The sequence below is a fragment of the Pyxicephalus adspersus genome, chromosome 3 (genome assembly GCF_032062135.1).
Source record: "Pyxicephalus adspersus chromosome 3, UCB_Pads_2.0, whole genome shotgun sequence".
Taxonomy (NCBI): Eukaryota; Metazoa; Chordata; class Amphibia; order Anura; family Pyxicephalidae; genus Pyxicephalus; species Pyxicephalus adspersus.
Genome location: NC_092860.1, coordinates 49,239,507 through 49,266,954, shown reverse-complemented (window position 1 = coordinate 49,266,954; position 27,448 = coordinate 49,239,507). Strand labels below are relative to the sequence as shown.

Genomic DNA, 27,448 nt, shown 5'->3' with positions numbered 1-27,448 from the left:
AGGAGGTGTACAGAGAAAAGAGAACCGGTCCAAGGACTGACCCTTGGGGAACACCAACAGGGAGGAGAGTGGGTGAGGAGGAATTACCATTGAAAGAGACTTGGAAGGAGCGGTCAGACAGATAGGAAGCAAACCAAGAGAGAGCAGTGTCACAGATACCAATGGAGCGCAAGATTTGGATTAGGAGGGGGTGATAAACAGTGTCAAAAGCGGAGAAAAGATCAAGGAGAAGAAGGAGGGAAAAGTTACCCTGAGGGTTAGCTCTGATGAGGTCATTGGCCACTTTAGTTAGGGCTGTTTCATTGGAATGGGCAGCTCAAAAACCAGACTGGAGGGGGTCAAGGAGAGAGTTGGTGATCGGGTAATCGCCTGTTGTCATGTGTGCTGCCAGGAACATGGAAGATCCTACAATGGAACATGGCTCTATACCCTTCATTTTTGTATACTTTTACCACTGTCCTTGTAGACTTTTTTGCAAACCCTAGTTTATTTTAAATTACACCTTTCATTAGCTGTACAAGTCTGTATGAATGAATTCCTGACATGACACATATACAACATTATAACATATTTAACAATATACATTTGTTGCAAGTCACAAAGTGAGGAGAGCAAGTAAGGAGCTAATCCCTACAAGATATTTGTGAATACAGCTACAGACAACAGGATTGTATCATCTCAGTGCAGAAAGTTCATGCTAACTATGGTAATAACTGAACAAAGATGGCTCTGCCCTTCTGGAAAACAAACGATGAATGCAATATCAGGAGGTGCGCTGTGATCTTCTTAAGTGGTAATATTAAGCTGTCACAATTACATTTAGCATATGTGCTCTGTACATGGAAATATTATCCAATGATGGGTCTACTTTAATGTTTATTTTGTAATGTAATGTTGATTTAAGATATCAATGACAACCAAAAGTTTTTTCTATTTTTAACATGTGACTGCAGAATGTGAAATAGTTGCTACAAATATGTACTTAGCACTTCTTTATTAAATAACATTAACAGAGCTGTTAAAGGAAGCTTAGGAAATCATTTTGGTGAAATTAGGTGTTCACCAACATTGCTTATTATGTAATATGGTACTGTTTAACGTTTCCTATGCAAAACATTTTATCATGCCAATCTTAGTAGAAGATAGCATGATAAAAGTATGAAACACAGGTCAGAATAAAAATAACTGTACAGTTTATCCTTCATAGTCCAAATAGAATAACAACAGACACTGGATAATATTTTATCTGTACAGCTTGTTCCTGTAAATCAAATACCCAGGCTGCCTCTCCCAGGTATCTATTCTTAAAACAATTATTGTCTTATATCTACACCTAAGTCAACCAATGCTTTACTTAGTGATGTCTGAGGTTTTTTCCACATTTTTGTATTTGCATTTATCATACAGTATGCTGTTGTACATTGTAATTTGTGAGGGTAATATTTATGAAATGCAGTTCCACCTATTTCTAAACCCTCCACTCCTAATAATAAAAAAACAACACAAATACACACTAAACACTAGAATAAAATCTTCAAACTTCCAGCTACTTTTTGTATGCGCTGGTGATGTTACTTGGAGTGCACCCCTGGATTGTGGAGAATGTGTAGTTCTTGGACCTTTTTTGACTGAAGATTATCCCATATGTGTAAGTTTGACTTGCAGACATTTTTTTTTTGCATACCACTTCTTGTCATTTTAATAGGTACCTGATGGAAGGCTTGTGATTCATTTAAACTTAACAATATTTTTTGTTTAGAACCTATACCTGTTCAGTTAAAGCGATATCTACACTATACATACATGGAGACAGAACTTGGCATCATAAATGAGTTTTAGAGTTATTGGTTTTATAATTTAATTTTAACAACACATAAAAACGTAAATTATTACTGTAATATTCTGCATAAGTAGTGTCCTTTATTGTATACCTGTAAATAAATAAATAAAAGGTCAGCGTATCACTTTTATTTATAACATACTATGTAGGAAATGGAAGTCAGATAATTCACAGGCTTCTTTTACTACGGTAGTAGTGAACACGTGATTGCAAAAAAACAAAATAATCTTATGCTTTTTCTATTACTCTGGAACTACTTTTGGTGACCTGCAAAGTGAAATCACTTAATATATTTTATTTTATTTGCTTTTTTGTGTACTATTACAAGTTGCCATCCTGATGAAAATCTGTACTAAATGTTCAGTCAGTGTTTTGGTAATATTTATAACTGTGTATTCTTACATATTTCAGTAACATGTCATTAACTGCCAGAAATATTCATTTGTTCACTCTTCAGGAAACAAGTTGCACACATAAACATTTGTAATAAAAAATGTCATAAAATATTAGAAGTTAGGATGACTTGGCATTTGTCTAACTATATGTTATTTATGATGATGATTGGGTTGAATACTGCCAAGTATCACTCAACTTGGAAGAGGAGTGTCATCTGCTGAAGGAGTGGACCTCGTTTTGCAGCAAGAGTTTTTTTTTTAATACAAATTTCTAGGAAAGTCTATTGACTAGTCTATTGACTTGCAAAGTGCTTTTGAAATAGTTAGAAACTTTCCTCCTTTATGCCATAGCTCTCTTCTCCTATATGCTGACCCAGATGTTTCCCCTCTCTCTTCACCACCCTACATGACCTTTTATGTAATTGTCAAGGGGAGGGGGGTAGTCAAAGAGTATCATTTGACTTATCAGTCATCTGCCGTGGTTGGTTTCAGAATTGGTATCAGAATCTGCCGTGGTTGGTTTACACAAATCCAAGATGAAGGTGCCCAGCAGCAGTATAAAGGCTTTTGAATGTCTATATAGAGGCTTTTAAAGATGAAAATATAAAACATATGTTAAAAACACATATAAAATTATTTTTTTTTGTTGAAATAAATGCTCTGGTTACAGGGTCTCTGGGTTTATGAATTGAATACATTTCCTTTCTTATCATAATTATAATGTTTGTATTTATGATGGCTGCCTTATTAGAATAAGTTTTGAAACACTTTAAGTTTTTTTTTCAGCAGAGCCGACGCATTTTGTTTTTCAGAAGAACTATTTGCACCTATGTATGGAATTTTTTCTTAGTACAGAAGTTGATAGCTCCCAGCTACCTAACTCCAGAATTCCTCTCCAAAAGTTTAATCATTTTAGTGGTATGCAGCTTATTTGTCTTTTCACAAACACATGTCAAGAGACTGCGGCAATGTCTTACTGGAGCTGATGGCTGTTGTCTACTCTTGGTGCAGTGTCTAATCTCAAACGTATAAATACATCTCTGAACTGTCACGTTGTTACTGCAGAGAAATTCCCAAGGCAAACCCAGCTTCAGAGGAAATGTATTTAACTAAAAGGCCAGAATCAGTCTTCTTATTCTCTGGCTGACATCCATCTCTTTGGGGAATTAGTCTAGAATTTCCCATCAGAAGATTTTTTGTTATAAGAGGCCTTATGAAGTCAGGAGGCCTGGGTCACATTAAGACTGAGGCACGAGTCTGCAGCTGACCTTCAACGTCTACATTCCAAGGAATTTTTTATATAATCACAGCTAAGAATTACTTTTATTTAATTCCTTTTTGGAATGAAGATTGGCATACAAGTAAGAAAAACTACAAGTGCAAACTTTTGGCAAACTCTCAGTCAGAAAAAGATATTTTGAGCCCTGGGAATTACTATGAGGCTTTTTTTCTTCGTTCTTGTTAATAATAGCATTGTTCTAATAAGGCTTTTCTACGCTTGTTTTGTGTGTCTATAGTTAGGTTGTACACATGTATGTACTTGTCATATATAATGTCAGCATACAAAATAGGAAGAATACAAAATTGACATTTTTTTTATAATATCAAACCTTAAAATAAAAAAATGTAAAAAGTAGATTTCTGGGAAACAGCTAAATGCACTGATACAGAAGCTAAATGATACAACATGGTTTTCTGGAGAAGGGATTTAATTTTCTCTCCAATTCCAAAATATACATAGATTTGCTATAACAGTCCTGCCTAACATGGAAGGGACCTGATCTTTCTTGGATGCAGTTTCATTTACAAATCTCTTTTCACACCCAGCCAGTGCCTATAGAGTAAAATGAGATGCAGCACACTAATATGCATATCTTTTAGTCACTATGTGTTCTCTGCTATCAGCATGCACCTTGCACTGCAGTACTACTGCCCCTTGTGCTGCTTTCCCTTCCCCCAATCTGAGGTCTGTACGGGGACTGCAAAAGGGTGATATCAAATTCAGGCACTTGCACTGTTTGGCGTTAAAATTATGATATATATTAATACATACAAAACTGTGTATTTTTATTTACTTCAAGTTCAGCAGTTTTTCAGATAAAATAATGAAAGAGACACACTATCAACAGAGCTTTCCTTTATTCCTAAATTTAATTTAGATTTAGAGGTGTCAATGAATTTTGAGGTGCTGTTATTTTCCCGAATAATAATATTGCAGTCTTGACTGGGCTGATGAGTCATATAAGTTTAGAAAAGCGTTTAGAAATGCTTTGAATGGAAACCATGCTCAGTCATCACAAATTATTTTTTCAAAAGTCTATGCTATTGTCTTTTCTTCACTATATTCTATACATTCAGATGAATGACTAAATCAAACAAGTGGACTTTTTAAATTATTAAATACAAAACTATTTATTGTAACAAATATCATTTAACTGTGTAGGACTTTAGTCCTACCCTGGTGGGAAAGAGATCTTTTTAACATTTTACCATTATAATAAAGGGTGGCTATACCTTTTATATAATAGATGTTTTTTTATTTCTTTTTATTATTTTTTGTAAAAAATTTTTGGGCAGGTAACCATCACCACTCCCACGGCAGAATAGAGTGTAGGAGAAACCTGCAGCCTTCAGGGGTAGTTGCATCACAGTTTTAGAAAGAAGATAGAAGCTGAGATGTGTGGGACTCACTGGGCTGTGGAGGAGTCAATGATTTTTCACCAGTCATGTTTTTTTTTTCAAAAAATGTTCTGCCTTAAATAGTGGAGGTCCTGAGTACATGGAAAAATGAGGCAGGTTTGTATAGGGTGGGATCAAAATAAAGTAGGCATTAGGTAATTTCAGGTAAGCCATTGAAGTACAAAGTAATACTCATCAATGCGATAGCAAAACTTTTTTATCCTTTTTTGTTAGTGGGTATTCTTAGTTTTGAAGCCACTCCTAGATCGGATCTATGCACAGGCAGATGCCTTGTGCATAGAAAAATTAGTTGGCATGTGGCAGCACTTACGTTGCCCAAGCAGGAGGCAGCCATCATGGGTAAACTCATCTCCTTCCCTGGTGTCATGGCAAGTAAAGAGCAATGGGGGGAAAGACCCTTATGGTGAGTGATGTCACTTGTGATGTCACAGCAGATGGAGTAGGCATTGCAATGTGTGACAGGAGAAGGGGCATGTTTCAGACTAGGGGCCCCCATTGCCTTCAGCATGAGCAAGAAGTGATGGTGAAGGCAGAAGGCACAATAGAATCAAGGGTTAAATGAGTCATACTGTGGGACTTGTGGAAGATAAGGTTCTTGATGCTCTCAGGCTGGAGTGTTGGCCAGAGTCATATTCAGTGGTAAAAAGCATGTTTCTGTCAGACATACCAAAAGGTGGAGGTCTTTGAAACAAGTTGATTTTGTTCCTAGTATATTTGAGGATAAAAATTCCAGTTTGGGGTGAGATATCATATTGACTCAGTTTTAGGGAGTGGTTGGTCATGCTGCTTCTTTGTGCCAGATTTAACACAGTTTCACATAACCTGGAAGATGGAATATGCATCAGGGGCAGTTTCAGAAGAGATTTTCAGGGAGCATGGTTCAAGGACAAGTAGCCATCCGAGAAAGTTTGCCTATGTTGAGGTCTCTCTGGTGAAGGTGCCTATATCTATATGATTGCCAATTTTACCCAACCATTCCGTTATCTTTACCTTGTTATCCTGTTATCTTCAGTATTGCTATAGTTGCATGAGTTATCTTTTTTTGTAAAGAAGCCAGAGATGTCTGATAATTAATTGGATTCCTTTTGGGAACTGTGGTGTTGCTGATTTTGAAGTGCTGTCCTGGTGTTTAAAAGTAATTCTCGTAAATTGTTAAAAAGAAAAAGTAATTTTTAAGCAACTGCAGATGGTGTGGATATTCCTTTATTTAGTAAGAGACTAAGATCCTGCAGGAACACCCCATAAAAAAGTAGAAAGGGATTTTAATGGCACTTGAAGCTGGGTCCTTTAGTTTATGGGCTGTAGGAATTACACTGTATGGTAATCAGATGGTAATCATGTTCTTTTGGGTTATTTTAAGCAAGGAGAGTGTTGTACAGATGATTTAAGGCCCAGTGACCCTGACATCTACAGTTTATTCTCTCTCATTTGGCAGCCAGTCTCCAGACGGAGAATAGAATTACAAGTAACACTAGGAGCCTCAGCTAGGACCCTAGAGTAGGTGTTATTACATCCTGTCTGTCTCCAATTCTGTTTAGCATTGAATAAAAAAACAATTTTGTGTTTGCTTTTTGATTAGCTATATAGTAACACTCACTAGGTTTCGCAATTTTTAGATGTCTTCTTGTTCTCATAACTGAGTAATATAGACATGGGAATGCAACCAAAGGCAGCTCATATTTCTTTCTGGTACATGTTTCTCATTTGTGATTCTGTTCATTCTTTATAAACTTGGCAAACAGCACAAGGAGGCAGATTCATTTATTAAATTACTATTGAAGGTAAAATATTTGGGAATGTGAGGTCATCCAGCATACTAAATATGTAGTAAGATTTGTGTGCATACAATTCCTAGTATGTTGATACGTGGCTACTAGATAATGGCATGGCTGATCTGGACAGAGCAAAGTAGTGCCAAAGTTTGGGGAAATGGCAACCAAAAAAGTGTATATATATACATCTACAGTTTTGAAGTACCGTAAATTGTTTTAAAAAATGATAGATGGTAGCCAGAGTTTATAATTTATATATTTATATATATATGTATAAGCTATATTTATAATTTTTTTAAATTAATTTTATTGAGATCAAACAGTGGAAACAGTATATACATATATGGTGTTAAACTAAAACACACTTATGAGTAACAATATACTATCACAAATCGTATCACCTTTGGAGGTACAAGTTTTACATTAGTTGGTTACAAAAATAACATATTCAGAGGAGACAAATAGAGGGTATAACAAAAGCACATACGTCATTGCTTGTCATACACACAAGGGTTAGAGTCTCAGACCACATCAATTGGAGGATCATTATCCAAGACCCTACCTAGGTACCAAGTTGTATGATGAAAACAAGTATACAGTTTTGCCTTGGTTGGTGGATTAGGAGTCGAGATAAAGCTTTCCCATGTTGCAAGGACTATTTGGGTCTTGGTTTCTTTGTGCAAGGCCACATTGTCCATTCCACTTTAAACACTTCCTGCAACTTGGTCAGAAAAAACCCATTGTGGGGGTTAAAATCAAGCCAACAATGCAGGACCGTCTTTCTATCCCCCTCTGATAAAAGTAGTCCTAATTTCTTAGCTCCCTCTTGTAAAACGCACCCCTGCACCATCAAGGATCTCAAATCACCCATTCAGGCGTCATGGGTATATAATTCAGTAGAGTAGGAATAAGGTGAGTTTCAGGAGGGGTTCTCGATCTGTTGTGATAGATAATTTAGGTAATTCCCAAGCCTGATTTAAAAAGTTTGAATATTAATGGAAGGATATCTTCTAAGCTAATCTACTAACTAAATACAATAAAAAAACAGAAATATATTCCAAAGTAAAATACTGAAGGCCGCGTTTCGCCCTTGGGCTCCCTCAGGGGATAGTTGCAATCAAAGGATTGTTGATACCAACAAAGTATAAGTAAAATTACAGTGAAAAACTTTGATATTAACTTATTCTTACATCAGAAAAATAATTTTACTATTACATGACTATATGATATCGCAGAAGTATATACATATATTATTCACAATGATTTATGCTAATATAATTTTATTCTTTTACTTGGGACAAGCATAATAGCTGGAGTAAGGGGCACCTGGGGAGAACTATGTCAAGGAATCCTAATAGGGTCACTTAAAAATCTCTGAAAATTGACAAAATAAGTAATGTATTAGTATTAAATTTATTTGAAGATTAAAGATGTTGGGGTTAAGGACCATAATGCTTATGGTAAAGTTCTATAGAGAGGTGAATGAAGACATATTTTATTCCCATGGAAAAAAGGGTATACCTCTGTTCCTATAATTATATAATTCAAGTATTAGTATATTAGGGGTATTGGTAACTATGACAAATAAATATATAAGTTAGATGGTAAGTGATTAAGGGTTACAGCTTTTTGGTATTGATATTTTTGTGTGTGATAGTAATTACATTTCTACAAGTACTAACTTATCCTTTTAGGGTTCTATAAGGGAAAGGAAATCAAATCCTTGTATCTGCAGAAATTCTACATGAAAGGAATAAAAAAATGTCATTACTTATCAGCCAATAGGATGTGTTTAATGGATTCATTAATCCATTTATTAAATTAATTTAATAATACAAACTATTTATGAAGTAGACTGAGGTCATAATATTCATACCTTGTTGTTTCAAGTAAGAGGAAAGCTCTACCGAATTGACATGTGTGATGGAGAATATGGGTTCTGGAAGTGCTGTTTGGGAATGATGATATTAAGTTATTATTTAAAACTTATAAAATTGTATGAAAATATAAGGTATTAAAAAATAATAGTTTAAGGTATGTTGAAATAAAATAATCAAGATTAAAGACTTACAACTTTGATTAACCAATGGCTGTTCATATACACAGCGATAACCGTTGAGTATAAGGTTTATCAAGCTATCTACAGACCGCTAATGGAGAGAAGATACGGTTGTTAGAAAAGGTATCTAATACAACACAAAGGCATTTTTACACAAGAATTTATTTTTGCCCAAACAAAAAGGTTTTTGCATATGTAGAGGTTGAAACAGGTAAAAGAACTTATTACATACATGTTACTCGTTCGTGTATAGTGAAAATTTGTCATTTTATTAACTCTGTGAGGGAAAAAGAAGACGTGAAGAGGATTCTCTAAGATTAATGGATTACACAGTGATGATGTGTAAAAGAGGAGTATGGCACTTAATGTTATTGTTGGTCTTTATATGGTGTAGAACGCGATGTCAGCAGCCTGTCTCAAAAGGACTGTTTCTGCCGACTTCTCACCCTTAAATGGATTAAACAAACCTGTTTGCGTAGATCATGTACGCGCGGGTTTCGCGTCGCCTGTGATCTTGCGTAATTTAGAAGAAGATCTATCAAAAGCCTGTCTGTCTTCTATCCTTTCCTCAATACAAACCTTTTTGGAATGGGGCTGGATGAAGCTGGCCTTTACATATTTGTCTCCCCTTGGCGTACATGAAAGAAGATACCAAAAGTGAACAACTCCAAAGTGAAGTTGTACATGCTCCTAATGCATGGACTAGAGACATACGGCTTCGGAAAGATTTTCCCATATTTTTTGTGTGAATTGATACCTAAGAGCCCCTAGGAGAGAAATGAATCAGATATGGTTGGTGGGATAGCATGCAGCCTGGGCAGAGAGTTGACTCTCTCTTGTTTTGTGCATGACCAGATTGAGTAGACTAGATAAAAGGGAGACTAGATAAAATAAAGCATTATTTCTCTCTATATTAATATTGGTGCAGTCAGGGCTTTCCTACAGCCTTCTTACACATTGCATTGTGCAAGCTGCACAGCTAAACACAGGTCATTGGGGACTTTCCACTGTCTTATTTACCTAATAGCAGATCACTTCTAATTAGCCGTCAATTATTAGTAAATCAGTGTTTTTTAATCAAGTAGCAGAAAATGCATCAAAGAAAAATACCAAAGCAATAATTATTGCAAAGGTACTCTTTGTATAACCGAGCAAATACTTGACTGCATCCTCTGTTACATTCAACAACAATGCCCCTGATTCATCATTGAAATCCGCGATCGCTGGAAGCGCGATAATACGCGCGACCCGCGATCGCGGATTACCGCGGTCCGGGACTCGAGTGCGCGCGTGTCCACACTGCATGTGTTTCCTGTGACTTTGTGTCTATTATTAATAGTATTACATAGTATCTATATAGTGCTGACATAATATGGAGTGCTTTACAAAGTCCACAGTCATGTCACTAACTGTCCCTCAAAGGGGCTCACATCTAATGTCCCAGAGGAAACCCACGCAAACACAGGGAGAGTCTGCAAACTCCATACAGATAGTGTCCTGGCCAAGATTTGTGAACCCCAAATCCCCAAACCTTCAGGAGAAGGACCCCGCTGGCACCGGCCAGACCTGCAGGAACACGTCCCCATACAAGTCCCAGGCTTGGGAAAGTGGGCTGGCTGTGTCCCTGGACATAACCCACCCACTCTCCCATTGCAGACTCAGATCTGCGATGGGAGAGTCGGCGGGGCTACGTCAGGATAATGTCAATGGAGGGGGGATTCTCCCCCTTTGATTGACACCTGGATCCCCGCGCATGCGCGGTCAGGAGCTGGCGATTTTAGTGGCCTGCAGAACCAAAAAGGTTGGCGACCACTGTTATAAATGATAGTTGGGGATACACATTAACTTTTCAGCCAGTTACTATATTCATGGCATGGCAAGTACACTTCTATTGGCTGTAATTGACTGAGTAGAACAATAATAAAGCACAATACAATATACAAACTTTACACACTTTACAGCGTACTTCTCTGCACATTTGCCCATGTCTATTTCAAGTACATAAAGTATGTTCACCCATTTATAGCAATTTGTTTGTCCATTTCAATTCGCACTGAACAAATATATAGCACAAACCTTTTTTTTAAAAATTCCCATTATGTTGTGCAATGTTATTGAAAAATGTAAAAAAAATTTGAATATAGTTGAATAAACATATTTTAGTATGGAAAAAAAACTCCAATCATAATATGAAACAACAATATTAAAAATGCTGCTATGTAAGGATTCAAGGTGAAACACAAGGCATGACGGTTCTTTCTCTTGTATATGTAGTGATCTATTTACAGGGATTCTACAAGCTTTGATCCATGGTTTGGACCTGTGCTAGTACTGGCAGCACTCTTGCAGGCAGTTCTTACTGACATCTTGCATGTTCTTGTGGCCTTTTGGTAAATGACAGGCCAGACTTTCAGTAGTAAATTTTTTCAAAGGTCAAAAGTGTACATATGGGATGCTTTTACAACGCAATTCATTATTTGCAAATTGTTTAAATGAAATGTGAAATGTAAATCCATGTTTCCAGAATACAGATGAGTGCAAACTGAGATTAATCTCCTAAGGGCACAGTGACAATAGTCAATGATATGTTTAGAATGTTACCAGCTCCAGTGCTGAGATCATCTAGTCAGTGGTGTGACATGGGGTGAGAAAGCAGTTCCTATAATCAGTAGCTGTCTGGTATCATTTATGCCGGCTGTTCAGTACTTCCTGGCAAGCTAGTGGATTTCTGCCAGTTCATGCTTTCCCATGTAGTTGTGAAATGGAATACACTGCATGCCAACTGTTGTCTGACCGGGGATATTCCTGGATGGTGGTGTAACTGTGCATTTATTGGTAGAGGAATTCCACATGAGGATTCTCTGTGTCACTAACCACAAATAATCACTTTAGTTTCAAATTCTAAAGACTCTTCAATCTTTTAGAGGAGCCCAATAAAGTAACTATGAATTTTATGTTTTAATGTTTTAAATCAGCTGACAACTGTTAATGAACTGACAAATAAACAAATGGGTCTTTGCCACATGTCTCACTCACTCATAAGGTTTTTCTCATAAGGCGTGCTTAGTATGGTAAGATCCCCTGGAGCAGGGGCAGGCCAGCTGCCATTCATATTTAGGGACCAAAAAAAGGACCTTTTGGGGGCCAGAAAAATGGACGTTGGGGGCCAGATTTGGCCCCCAAGCCAGAGTTTGACACCCCTGCCTTAGAGTGTTCTGAGGGCTGGAGAGGTACAGTCCCCTTTGGATCCCCTTTTGGGAATCTTGGTTTTGAGCCAATGAATTGTAGGATTGTTGTTCTACCATTTGCTTTTAACAACAAATAGCAAATGACACCAAAAACAATTTTAAATCACTATATTAGTAGTCCAGCAGTTTTTTTGGATAAGTTTTGGATGATAGGAAGGTAAGGTACAAATCATCTGAAGTGAAGACCCGACAAACCAAAAGGACAGGATAAGTAAAGGATTCTGTGAACAAGTAAAGGTTACCAGGATCAGTGGGAGATAATGCAACAAACAGCTAATTTTTTGTATTTGCTATTAACAATGTCCAAGGTATGCTAAAGTGAGCTAGATCTACAGATCCTTATTTATGTTAGCAGATTGCACTGGCATACATCTAGGGACATATTGTCCTGCCAGAAGGGAAAGACGACATGCATTTCCCATTGCAAGGGCTACCAACAGGTGGTCAAAGGCAGAAACGTATTTCTTTTTGGCATTATCTTAAAAATACTACACAGGTACTTTTGTAAATGTCATTTAATGCATATTAAGATAGATTGCTCCAATGTGAAAAGTGAAACCCCAAGCATATAATTACCAGAGCTCATAAAGAAATATGTTTGCATTTTGCCTTTTAAATGATTATTAAGTCAAACTCAGGTTTAGGTGAACTTATAGGTGCACAAATAGGTGCACTTCCTTCAATTCCAACATGCCAAGAGTAATGGATCCTCTGAAAATATTTAAAGTGGACCTGACAGTCATTTTATACTTCCAATAATGAAAGACCTCTTCTTTGTGCTTCTCTAATACTTGTTTCAGTTTGTTACCAAAGTCTTGACCTCTCGCTAATCCTCACCCACTAGAGTCGTAATTTAATCACCCCCTTGTCCAGTGCCTTTACTGACCAAAAATGTGTCCTGAGGTATTTTTTACATTTTACAGAGAATAACATTGTTTAAATTACTGTTTTAAAGAGAAATTTCTTAAAATTAATATGAATGCATTTTCCAAAAATGAACATGCTGTATTGGTGGTTCACAGTAGAGACAGAATTCCACAGAAATACACTGGAATTAGCAGTTATGGTATGTGCTCTTATTCTATATTTGAGCCTTGTAACCCTGGAAATGATGGAAATGTTGCCACTAAAACAAAGAAAATTTCATTGACTGCTGCCAAATGTTTTTTATTGTTAGTAAGAGAGGGACAAATATGTATTTTTAGTGCCAGATCTGCCATTTTGGCATAAACCACAACAAACAAATTTTAATGTCTGATTACAAGGTATACCACCTTGTAATGTTAATAATAATACCTTTTTTTTAATAAAAACATAACTTATTGTAACTATTGTTTAATCAGAGATATGTTTACCGTTTTATATCCAATCTCACATATATTACATCCAATCTCATATATATTTGGCAACATAAATTTCCTCCGGACTGACAAAACTGGTATCATGTTTAAGATCATATCTGCCAGATATTAAAACCTAAAATAGCCACAACTACTACCACAATCTTTCAAGATGGCGAATCCAGTGGAGACCAGACCTATCATTGCCAATTCCACCGTCAACCCAACATGTCAATGTATACATATGAATTGGAGGGCCACATCACTTGCTGCACTTAATATTAGGAGATTTTTTCTCTCAGGCACCTTCCCTTCTTTAAATGTATTAGATTTTATGGATCTAAAGGCTGTGTGTAGAGAGGCTCTCAAACCAAAATTCATAGTGTGCTAGTAAACGAGATGTAAAAATGCAGATCAGAGGCAGGTCAGGTAACAGGCAGGAATCAGAAAAGTGTGGGCAAGTGCAGTACTTGGCAGGAGATAAAGCAGGTCCAGTAACAAGCCAAGGGTGTCAACAGTAGTGATTTACCTTTACGGTCAGTGTACGATCTAGATCGCCACAAGTAATCCAAATGTTGATGAGATGCATACAGGGCTAGTCCAGTATACAAGACTATTCGGCAAGGCAGCAGGCATGATACTGAGTTTAAATAGACTGTCTTGCATCAGTTGAGGGACGCATGCACACACACCTGGGAAGGGACACACATGTGTTTTGCACATGGTGATAACCCAAGTATGCACAAAAACACATGAGCAGGCTCTTGCACAAATCTTTTCTTACAGGCACACACAGGAGCATGGACATAAACTGAAGCCAGTCTGTGTTTTCTTTCCAGACAATATCAAAGTTATTTACAACCAAGCAATTAGTATTCTAAGACCATCAGCAATGGAAGCCCCATATTTCTAATCCAGTACACCACACTGACTGATGATTGCTCCAGCAAAATCTAAGATAAGTCATTTTTTTTTGCTATCCACAATTTCATTGAAAATATTCTGTTCACAAAGCAAGCAAATATAGACATAGATAGCAGTGAAACTTTAAAGTATTACTACCCCAAAAACATTGAACCAAAATGTTTGAGCTTATATTTAAAATGGATTCAGAAAGCAAGTTTTTTTGTTGGCGGCAAAAGACTGGTTTAATTAAAGTCAAATAAATACTAAACAGAGTTCAACTGTTACATTAGAAATATTGCACATGTAAATTCTGGTAAGTGTAAATAATTCATGAACAAGGGGAAAGAATCTATTCTCCTGATGCGTTTCACCATATTGGAGAGTGAGACATGCATTCATAACAATATATTTATCTATACCATCCATGAATGTAAAACAAACATAACATAAACCATATAGGTACATATCAATGTCACTCTATTTTAAACATAAGACAAATTGATGTATAATTAGTCTAATATATAATAAAGGACAATGGACACAATCCAAAAATTTATTAAAGGCTTAGTGAAAGTGTGACATGGAGAATGGGGTTTTTCTTTTCTATTAGAAATATTTCCAATTCCTGTTCTTGTGTCAGTCTTTTACTATACAGAGAGTAGGAGAAAAACAGCGACAGGCACAGCAATAAAAATCTGACATAAAACTTATCATTCCCCTACTTTTCTAAAAACTTGATTTACTTTTTCCTGTCGTGCTATTAGAGAGTTCCCTTCACTTCCTTTAATGGAGCAGAAACCTTTTTAGCAGACAGGAAGTGAAGGAATCTCTACTATGAAGCCTTCAACTGTAGTAAAACCTGCCAGTTCTATTAAAGTCCTTCCCCACTTTATCTTAAACCAAAAATACTAACCATAACAATAGTAGGAGTCTGTAACTAAAGTTTCTTAGGCTTTTTAAGTGTTGTCTCTGGGGATATTTTATCTTCCTGATTTGATAAATAGCAGATGCTACTTCTAATTACACTGCAACAACTGTATGGACTAATGGTTCTCAAGGGAAAACTGTCTAAGCAAAGCTTTTCATTTTTTTTCAGACTACTTAAAATTCAGATTTGTTGTTCAGATAAATTCTAACTTTAGCTTTGAAAAACTAAAAAACATTCAAGTGCACACATGAGAAACTTCTGGAAATTCACTAAATTTTAACAGAATATAGTCAATGCAGTTTTGTTGGTGATGTTCTCCTGTTTTTTTTGTTTTTTATTGTACATTAAGAAAAAATGTTTTTTCCTAAAGTATAGCCAATGAATATCAGATGTCTATTTTGAACACTGACCATTTGAGAAATGAAGTCTAAATGAAGATGGATCACAGAAACGTCGCCAACAATTCCAGGTAAATGATCAATATTAATTATAAATAATAAATGTACAGGTATATATAATGAAAAATAAACAAACTGAAACAATTTAATCATGTTGCTTTGACTAGGTCACAGCTAGTTGTCGTAGGTTAGACAAGGCTTTTGGATAAGGAATTATTTTCGGCATTTCCTGCTAAGAAAAATATGTTCATTTCCATGAACTCCACCCTAGCTAGTTTAAGTGGAACACATTAACCATTCTTTTGGTTACTTTTAGGATCCATTGTCCGGGTATTGGGTCACTCATTTTTTTGGTGAAAAAGGTGATTTGGTTTAGACCCATGAGGAAACAACCACTTGTTAGGTTTCCTGGGCTTGATTTGGAAGCAACTGTTGTAAGTTTACAAAAATGGTCACACTACGCGGTCCCCCTCATATATATTAATAGTGCATCCTGGAAGGAATAATCTGGAGATATTCTTCTTTTGATTTGTGATATTAAGCCATTTTTGCAATATTTCTAGATTTAATTGTTGTATGGTTTGATTTGATGGTTAATGAGTTGTATGGTTGCAAACTGTGTCATGTCTTCACTGGCAGCCCACCATACCACATAGAGTAAATAACATGACTAAACTTAAATTAAAAGAGCAGTGTCTAAATTTTGGCATGGAAACTTTAAAAGACAGTCAAGTCGGTCTGGATTGGTCAAAAAGTGGTCTACGCTCTATTGCAGGGCATTCAGTGTTGTTGTCATAAAAGCTGGAACCTATGACATGACCTTGCCAATGCCTAATTAAGTAAAAATGGGGAAGGTCAGTTTCTTCATGACCTAAGGAAATGATGAAAACAAATACAACTGCTTTTTGTTGATCACTGAACCAATGGAAAGATAACCCACTATGGCTGGGGATATGTGTGACAAAGAAAACAATAAATTATCTACAAGTTGGTGAAAACCTGTGGCCATGATTCTTCCAACAAAAACAAAATGTTGTCTGTCCTATTTAAAAGAATTGGTAATATGGTACAATGAAGGTAATTGCAATTACACCTCTTCCCCCTCTTCTTTTCAACTCAATCCTGGTCAAGGCAAGTACAGAGAACTTTTGTTAGCATCTACGCAGAAGCATCTGAGGAAAGAACACAAATAGAAACACTCATGGAAATGAGTACATGTTTCCTTGTGCCAAATCTACCCAAACTCAGGATTCATCAGAATTTTATATGCTAAATATTTTAAATATTATTGCTCTCTGGATGAAACTATTTTGTGACTACTCATTGTTTTTGAAATGTAACTAAAATAAAAGCAGGAAATCCTTTGGACCTCCCTGATAAACAATGGTATAAATTCTGTTAAAGGAAAAGGCACATAAAAATCACAGCAACATTACTCATTTTTTTCATAATGTAACATAGAAAAGCTAGACTATACAATATACTGCACTGAACCAAAATTTTTATTCAAGAAATTGTTGTTGCTGTTTTAGAGTTTATGTAGTGCATTCCTTACCTTTTAAATGAATTGGTTGAATCTCTATAAACTTGATATGTGTTGGGCAGTTCACCCATCTGCACCTAAGGTACCCAACCTTGGTGTAATTTACGTTTCTGGTCTTGCTGGTCTATTAGGTTTCCTAAACTGCTAGCTAAATTTCTTTAGAATGTGTTGACCGGTTCTTCCTGTACTCACTTTTTATCTGACAAGTCCCCTGATCTCACGATCTGATACTCTACTTCTTTTTACAAACCTGGATTCTCATAACTATAATCTGTAGTTTAAGTGAATGAGGTATCCCTGACACTCTTGTCTGAGGTTCCCTATTTAAACCTTAGAGATATCTGAGCCTAAAGTATATGCTAAAGATTCTTTGCCTTCCAGTATGAGCTAAATTAGGGCATCACATGAATTGGAGAAAAGATTTCAAAAAGATAAACATCAAATAGTAGGTGTGGTATCCTATCTTAGGAGGACCCTGTAAATCACGTTTGTGGCAGTAGAGGAGTAATTGCAGCTTATAATGCTAAAGGCTCACTGTACACTACTTAGTAAGCTTGTACTCTTGAAAATAAACAAGTTACAAAAAGAAAATGGCTTTGGCTTCAATTAGAAAATAAAATGATTTATTCTACTATTTGTAAAAAATAAATAAAAAGCAATAAAAAAGCTAAATAAAAGTAATAAAAGCATAAAAACATGTGCCTATGTAAACAGTGTACTAGTTCAATGTCCCTGTGGGGTTTAGGATGGCAACTCTGGGATTCTAAATTCCTATTTCTTCAAAGATGAGAAAACTACATTTTGAAGACAGCACACACTTTTAAAGTTTTGTTATGTTAATATGATTACAATCTAATACCAGATCATACAAGAAAATAGCATTTTACCAGGAAATGGAGAGACATCTAATGACTGGAAGCTATTGGGAACTCTAAAGGAAACATTTTATTTGCCAATGTATAATTTAAATTGACAATTTACATTTTTCAAAAGCTATGTTCCCAAAGAGTAATTTGGATATGAACCTTTTTGTGCAAAAGACTATTAAACCCACATGTAAAAGCAAATTGATGTTGTTCATTTGAGTTCATATCATTATAGGTCACGTAAAGTGACCTTGACTAACCCCAACTGTATACAATGTATTACCGTGTTTCCCCGATGATAAGGCAGGGCCATCAAATAAGACAGCCCCCCCTTTTCATGTTAAAATGAAAAATAAGCCCCCCCCCCGCAAATATTATTAATAATAATAATAATAATAATAAACAGGATTTATATAGCGCCAACATATTACGCAGCGCTGTACATTAAATAGAGGTTGCAAATGACAGACAGATACAGACAGTGACACAGGAAGGAGGAGAGGATATAAAGACAATGTATTTCAATGAAAATATTGGTAACATGTATCTCAAGTTTTCAAGCCAATTGCAAAGCCCCTGAACATGTTATTGTCACTTGAGGGAAGTTAAAGTATAGCTGGGAAACACAGTATTTTATGCTTTTACACTTTTTGAGTTTTGATAGCAAAGACCCTAAGGGTCCATACTTTAATTTCTAATTATAGAAAACCTACATGCTTTTTTATTCTTTTACTTTGTCTACATTTTGTGTAGTATGTTAATAAAAATACTTTTAAGAATTATTATTTGTCCCTTTAGGAATTATGACTTTTTGGTTGCTAAATTTTAGGTGCAGGCATGTCTCAGCCTATTAAAATCATCATAACTATCAGTCATTACAAAGATTCTCAATTTTTATTTGGGATGTGACAATCAATGATTCTACATCAGATACAGACCTGACAGCCTAATATTTTTCCCTACTCCAAGTCAATACTAGAGATCTGTGGGTTTTGGGGTCACCGGCTGCTCCACAAAAGGTACAGAAGTATACATAGGTAACTAATTGTGTCTGGTTTCCATTCTTGCTGCAAATTCAAATATTGCATTTCCTGGAAATGTTTCTTTAATATAGGATACCTGTGATGCATTTAGGTTTTTTAATCTAGGATAAATATACAGTAATGTATGTGAATAAGCATAATTTTCAAAAAAGAAATGTTAATGTTAAATGTTAAAGTTATTAATTAATAGAGTAGCAAACTGCAGTGTTCCCAATAATTTAAGCAACTTTCTTAGAAAACGAATGATTCATTGTGTATAGATAAGAAATGTCAGACACTAGCATGTTATTATACAAAGTTATAATTTTTCTACTGTACCGTCTTCCAGCAAATTTCCAGTTGCTTTTTACCTACTAAAAAAAAGATCACTATAGTTCCAGGAACGTTGTTCCAAACATTCTCTATCATGCCATTTTTTTCTACATTTTGAAAGCCACAACAGTATAGTATGGCGTCAAATCAAGGACAAGGTCAAACTTGTAGAATCATCGCCAACAGAAGATTATGTTTATTAAATTGCCATATTAGTAGCCAAGATTATAAAGTAAATGGAAATACCATATGCATCGTAAACTGGATGAAATATATTCTTGCAAACTTCACAGATACCAGCCGGGTATATTGAATACATGATACCCAATGGGGCCACTGAAGCCGCAGTGTGTTCTCTGTAAATCGTGCTTGCAGTAAACACACTATACCCACATTTAATAGATGCAGTTTTTAGAACTCTAAGAGAAGATTCACCAAATCTGGTTCATGCTAGCTCTATTATTTAGGAACACTTGCCTTATGTGGTTTCAATGAAAAGCCATGAGATAGATACCGTATTTTTCGCCGTATAAGACGCTCCCAATTTTAAAGGAGGAAAATCTAGAAAAAAAAGATTCTGAAAGATTATTCCCCTTCTGATCACTCATGTGCCATTCAAATTCCCTTTCTGATCACTCTATGCCTTTCAAATTCCCTTTCTGATCACTCTGTGTCATTCAAAATTCCTTTCTGATCACTCTGTGTCATTCAAATTCCCCTTCTGATCACTCTGTGCTTTTTTTCCACTGTACGGCAGTTAGGACAGGGAACAGCAGGGGGCGCTGTGCCGGCTTCTTTCGCTCTGCACTGCAGCCAGGAGGAGACACGCGCTGCTGCCAGAGAGGAGAGGAGACACACGCTGCAGTCAGTGAGGACAGGAGACACACGCAGGATCGGTCATCGGGTGAGTATCTTATTTTACAACACATTTGTCGTATAGGACGCACCAACTTCCCCCCCCAGTTTTGGGGAAGAAAAAGTGCGTCTTATACGGCAAAAAATACGGTACTTTTTCAACACAAAGGTACATGTGTCCCAAAAACTGCCTGCAAAAAAACAGTTAACATTGGACTGAATTGGAGAATTCATAATTCTTTTTTTGACAAGCAGTATTACTCCTTTTATTCTTTACATGTGTTCAGCCAATCCATCAAGAGGGCAGACAAGGACAGAGTCTGCAGACAACGTTCCTGGAAGCATATTGACAAATTAGCAAAGATTTCTAAGACAGATACATGCGTAAAATTTCAGTGACAGTAAAGATTTAGCGTTAGGGCAAAGCATATTTTAATAAACATAGATAATTTAACCAGCAGGTAATCAAGCCAGTCTAATTGAGATTAATACATATATTATATACATAGAGAATCTAGCACATCACAAAATATACTTTAAAGGGATAAAGCAATTAAGATATATTGTTCTTTACGAAAAGGGAGTGGAACAACTGGGTGGAAGAAAAGATGTATTCATATTTTTAGAATACACACCTCCAATGCACATGTTGCAAAATACTGCCACACACAACAACGCATCACAACAAGTCAGCACAATCAGAATCTTCACACGAGAGCCAGCTAGTACACCTGTGAATTTGAATTATAGATACAGGTGAAAAACGCAATTGCTGTCAATTTTGTTCATTTCAGGTAAAGTCAAGTACATCTAGACATTTATAAGTTTTAGTAACAGTGTGTGCATTTGTCAACAGGAATTTTTATTTCTCTGTTAGGTAACTTGTTTAAAAAATACTCTTTTGAATTTCATACCTCTAAAAATGCAAACATATATGGACTTTTATATTTAGTTTCAGGAACAGTTTGTACATATAATATAATGTATTCTGGGGATGTGTTTGAAATAGACCATTGTTCTTTTCACCCCAAAAAATTTCAACTGCACCTGTATACTTAGTTCCGCCAACAATGTGTACAAATATAAACAGTGGATTTAGGTCCAAATTCGGGTAATGTGTTTAAAAATAAAAGCTATTTTATTGATCATTTTTTATTCCATAAATAAAAAAAGTTCCCCTAGGACAGTCATTGTTGTTAATCACACCAATAAAAAAGTACATCTGAGATTTGCCCCTATTTGCAGTAACAAAGTCTGTGGAGTTGTAAAAGAATATTATTAACTGTGTTAATACAAAGTAATAAAAAATTAAGGACACAACTGTTGGTGAAGCAGAGAAAGGGTTTTGGTTGAGTACACCTCCAAAAGTAAGTCACTGAGCTACCTCTTTTAGTATATATGCTAAAATGAGGAAAGGAAGACAAAAGAAAGAGGTTCTGGCTCCAATTGAGTAATGGTGTAAAACATAAATTATGTATTTTTACACACACGTTTTCATGCATAATTATCAAAAGAAGTACATATGAAAGTAAACCCTGTCTAGTTAATAAAGCACTAGATTGGAACTAATTTACCAATCTTGTGCCTTAATACCTATACTGGATATACTTTCATATGTACTTTTTTTGATAAATATGTATAAATACATAATTTATGATTTACACCGTTACTCAATTGGAGCCAGAACCTCTTTCTTTTGTCTTCCTTTCTTCATTTTAGCACAACTGTTGGTGTTTATCCAATATTTTCAAAAATAATTTTATTATGCAATCACAGTAAGAAAAGGAATAGTGGTACTAGCTGGGGGTTGTAGAGAATGGTTGTTGGCTTCTTAGCAAGCTTTAGCACATCTGTGGTTCCTTACAGCTGAAGCACATTGGCAATGTCATGAAGAACATGACCCAGCTCAATTCAAACCACCTCTTCCTCCAAGACACCAATCAGACAGATATCAGCCAATTTCCAGTGAGCCATGAACAGGTCGCCCATCACACTTTCTCAATCAATCCATAATAACCACCTTGGGGGAAGCAGAGGAAGTTGGACAGCAGAAACCTCTTGGAAGAGGAATAAGGGTCCCCCTCCATATATTGACAATGTTATGCATAAAGAACTATAGCTGCTGCTCACACCATTCACAGGACCTGTGCTGTCTGGGTATTCTTCTAGAACTCATCTTACGGACATTTTTTGATCTTACATTACTCTCCAAGGTGCAAAAATGTATTTTTCCAACTCAGTTACCCTTTTTTATTTTTTATTAACCTAATAGGTCTGATTTATTTAAGCTCTTCAAGACTGGGGAGGACACACTTTCATCAGTAAAGCTGAGTGATCCAGCAAAACTGAAATGTATTTGTATATTTGCTAGCCAATGTTTTGAATCCTAGACCAGATCCATTCCAGGTTTGCTGGACCACCCAACGTCACTGATGAATGTGTATTCTCTCCAGCTTTGCAGAGCTTTAATAAATCAGGACCAATGTTCCAGAGACATATGACAGTCTTTCCATGGCATTATGGTGTATTTGACTTCCGTAGTTACTTTCCTGAGACCATGCTTAAGCACCAGGCCAGTAGATTAGTGTAGTTATCAAACAAAGTATCGTCTGTCTGTAGGAGGAGTAAGGAGAGAAAGGTTTTGTTAGCCCTTTACTACCTCCAGAATGTGCTGTGGCTGCATAGCCATTCTGAGAAATGGCAGATGTGACCTAACTCAAGATGGTGCAGCTCAACGTTAAATGAATGTGACTATACAACCAACAGTTTGACAAGTTCATATCTTCTACTATAGCGATATGAGTTGAATTAAACCATTGTCAGTTCATATACCTAGACATGGCTTAATAAATCATCAACATAAAATGTTTAATGAATTGATAACTTAAGAGAACAATTGAGCAAACCATGCAAATTGTTTTTTTAATTTTTTAACACTGTATGACACAGTCTGTAGTTGAATTGATTAATTTTGTGTTATTTAATTTCCAGAGATTTTCAATGCTGTAAATATCAGACAGACCTGAATTTAAAAGTTGACAGTTTCCTGATTCATTAGTCTTCAATTTTTATTTAAATGTTCCATTTGGTTTGTATATATATATATATATATATATATATATATATATATATATATATATATGTATATATAAATATATATATACTTAAAGCTTAGGTGTTAGTCATGCAAAAAATAACATAATGAAGTGAATTACTGGACATTAAGAAATTACTTACATGCAAAATTCACATTTGTGTTTCACCATTAGCAAAAAAAAAAAATAAGAACGAAATGCCCTTCACAGCCTCATTGCAAATCTAATTAGTATCCTGTTGTGAAGATTATAACATTAAATAAACACATTCTACACGTTACTGTAGACTGAGTAAAGTGGCCCTCACCTCTTTTAACATCATGATACTAACATGTTATTCTAAGCATTTTGTTGTATAACTAACTTAATCTTAGGTCTTGAAAAACCTAAGATGAAGTTACTCGCTATTCATTACAAGTTGCTCTCTATTCATTAAATAAAAGCTGTGTACTGAATTTGACTTGGTATCATACTCTTGTAGTTCCTGGTTAGTAGAGCAATTAGTAGGAACAAACCATGATCAATCAAGTTCTTTCTCGCTAGGTTCATTTGAAATGGATTTTTTCTATTATGACCAAAGACCTACTGTTGGCAAGATCTCCATGCTGTGTAAGCCTCAATGGCCCTTCCCTGAACTTCTAATTGAAGGGTGCACAGTGAACACGTCAGTTTAATAACACTTATATAATAATGTACACAATGGATCAATTCTCATTAAGAACATAATATTTAAAGAACATTAAGTTCTCATTAAGTGCCAGCTGTCAAGCTTAATGCTGGTAGGTGGAGCAGGGTGGGTAGACACCCATATGGCCTATATATGGGTCTGATTTATTAAAGCTCTCCAAAGCTGGAGTGGATACACTTTCATCAGTGAACCTGGTGATCCAGCAAACCTGGAATGGATCTGGTCCAGTATTGAAAATATTTGCTAACAAATTGCAAATGTCTTTGAATAGATCTATTCCAGGTTTGCTGGATCTTCCAGCTTTTCTAATGAAAGTGTATTCTCTCCAGCCTTGGAGAACTTAAATAAATCAGCCTCAATGGGTCAAGTTGTTGTCCCAAATGTGAGTGTGCACTCCTGGAGTGGGCCTCCAGGAAAACCTTGCAAAGCAGCATAGCCACCCTAATGGTCTAAGTGTTCTTTTCAAGTCTTTTCCTCCTTTTGTTGAAAAAAAGGCTGGTGACCATAATGAGAAAACATCTAACCAACAACGTATGGGACACTTTTCTATTCAAATGTATTATTTAAGGGATTAATAGCATTTTGGATTGGGAGAATAAAAAGTCAATCTTGGATCAAGGAACATGCAGGAACATGCAGAGGACTGTATGACCTCTCATTTAAAAATTATTCCCTGGCTGAGGTCAGGTTCAGGACAGCTCAAGTAAAGTGGGTTTAATGAAAATAGTCATCATTTGAAAGTCTGAGAACTTTTGGTAGTGGAAAAGCAGTACAGATGGGAAACCTAATAAAGCTCTCGAAGACTAATGAAGATAGACTCTCATGGGAGAATCTGGAATGCATTTGGTCCAGGATTGAAAATAATTGCTACAAAATTGCAAATCATTTCAAGAAATCCATTACAGCTTTGATGGATCACCTAGGTTCACCCATGATAGTCTATCTTTTCCAGACTCAGAGTGCTTAAATAAATCAGGCCTAGTGTATCAGTGGAATAGAGAGGGAGGATCAACACCTTGAACAGTAACACAGACAGAAATAAAAGAATTGGGAAGGGTCAGAACATCTGCTGTCTTTGTCTCTGCCAGGGAGATTGTACTCACTTTATGCCACTTAGATTGAGACAGAAAACAATAAAAAATGAATCAAGTATTCTAAGAGTTCCCCATTCTGTTCTCAATTGCAAAGACTGAAGTAAAGGAATACCTTAAAAGTGGCTTACTAGGTACTACCAATCATGTATTACCTAATAAATACCTAATACCTGCATTTGATAGCTGATGTCAAACATGTGTTTAGGTTGTGTACTTGTATAAATTGTGCTGGTGTTGGAGCCCTATTTCAAACTCTTAGATTGTAAGCTCTTTTGGGAAGGGTATTTTCCTCCTCCTGTGTCACTGCCTGTATCTGTCTGTCATTTGCAACCCCTATGTAATGTACAGCTTTACGTAATATGTTGGCGCTCTATATATACAGTTTATTATTATTATTAATAATAATATTAATAATAATCTGCCCTGTGCCATTATTGAACCCCCTCCTTTTTTTGAAAAGAGCCCAGCAGTCCAGGTCGCCTAAAGGCCTGACACCACCAGCCTATATTGGACTTCTGGAGATCTGCTGCACTTCTTCAGTGACAATACCTGAAATCTAATATTGATAAGCAGTCACATGAGTGTCTAACAAACTTTTTGCATGCTGAATAGAACAAAAATCAATACAAGTATCATACAAGCATGTATACACAAGTAACAATGTATATAGAAACAGGTATATCCAGTCTGTATAGAATATTCCTACCAATATTGCTGCACTGGTGATAAAATTGGAGAGTCGTGTTGGTTCTTGCTCTGTTACTTCATTTACCCTCTCATTTCTTTTGCCTTAGTCAGACCATCTTTATCTTCTAAATCCCTTTGATTGAGTAAATATGTTTGCAGACATACCGGTGTCACACAGAAGGCTTATGCCTTATTTCATTTTGTGGGATCTAACTGAAACAATATATTACCAATGCAACAACCTGAATAGGTGACAGAAATCAGCCCTGGGCTGCAATCAGTAAATCAATCTTATTTAATTGTACAGACTGATTTTGAGAAGATTTGTGCTTACAACAAACAATTATACTGTAAGTGAGGCATCATTTCATACTTGGCATGAATAATTACCGTGTTTCCCCGATGATAAGGCAGGGCCATCAAATAAGACAGCCCCCCCTTTTCAAAGAAGCCCACAGGATCGCGGGATCGGGTGAGTATGATTTTTTTTAATTACCGTTATATTTAACATGTATTCGGTGTATAAGACGCACCCACTTTCCCCCCCCAGTTTTGGGGAAGAAAAAGTGCGTCTTATAGTCCGAAAAATACGGTAATTGCTTTGTGAACAATGTAGCTAATAGAAAACACTAATGGTGGGTCTTGAATATTTTCTTAATATGGTTCTCGCCCGATAATCGGCTCAGGGCCGAGAATCTGGCGTGTGTACAGCACCCGTTGTTCATCGTCCGAACAACCAACCTGGCGGATCCACGGACGACGAACAGTCCTAATGCAAGGCAAGGGGGAGAGAGCAGCAGGGTGCCGCTCTGTCGTTCTCCCCCTCCCCTCTCCATCCTGAAAGATCCTTTCCAACGACAATAATTGCATGTGTGTCTGCAGCTTTTAAATTTGGGGATCCTATACTTTTTCAATAAAAAAAAGAAGTTAGTAATAATACTAATATTATTTTGTATATGGTCTGATTAATAGATTAATATGTTCTATCATATTATTTTGAAACAGATTCTTATCTAACAGTGCAGCTTTTGATTTTGGAGGTTGATTCGATATTTCCATACAATAACATTTTCACATATTATATCTTCAGCTCTAATCTTTAATGTATCCCATGAGTTGGCGAGCTGCTCTTTCTGTGCATGCCTGACATCAGAAGAATGGAAAAGAGGGAAGCCAAGACGTGCTGGGCTCGGGTTGTGGATCAAGGGCTTCTCATCAGTAAAAGTGAAATGTTTTCCTTTTTCACAAAAGTTTCACTTTAAAGAACATGTTATCCATAATAATAAAATAGCTCTCTTTGATCTATTAAATAAATATGCGTAAAAACCCCATTAATCTTGTCAGAAATTCAAACCTGTTCTTTAGAGTTTTTTAATTTCCTAGTTTTTACTTGCCTATTTTAATTATATTTGAAGCTTGCAGTCTGTCCTTTCCCCATCCATCTGGACAAAAAACGAGTAGCTCTTAACAGAATCAGCACATGGTATGGTCCATGCATTCAGCAGCAGGATGCTATATCAGCCAACCCCGATAAATACGTAGCCATATTTTGATTTACCGTATTTTTTGCCATATAAGACGCTCCGGAATATAGGACGCACCCAATTTTAAAGGAGGAAAATCTAGAAAAAAAAGATTCTGAAAGATTATTCCCCTTCTGATCACTCTGTGCCGTTCTT

General features: G+C 36.1%; 1 long non-coding RNA gene across 1 annotated transcript in view; it reads left to right on the top strand.

Moving 5' to 3' along the window:
- LOC140326155 (uncharacterized) overlaps nucleotides 1–27,448 on the top strand; it is an 87,798-nt gene that overhangs the window by 1,012 nt on the left and 59,338 nt on the right. Inside the window, exon 2 of the long non-coding RNA XR_011919793.1 lies at nucleotides 1,547–1,648. This is a non-coding gene — a long non-coding RNA (uncharacterized lncRNA). The remainder of the gene's footprint in view (nucleotides 1–1,546; nucleotides 1,649–27,448) is intronic.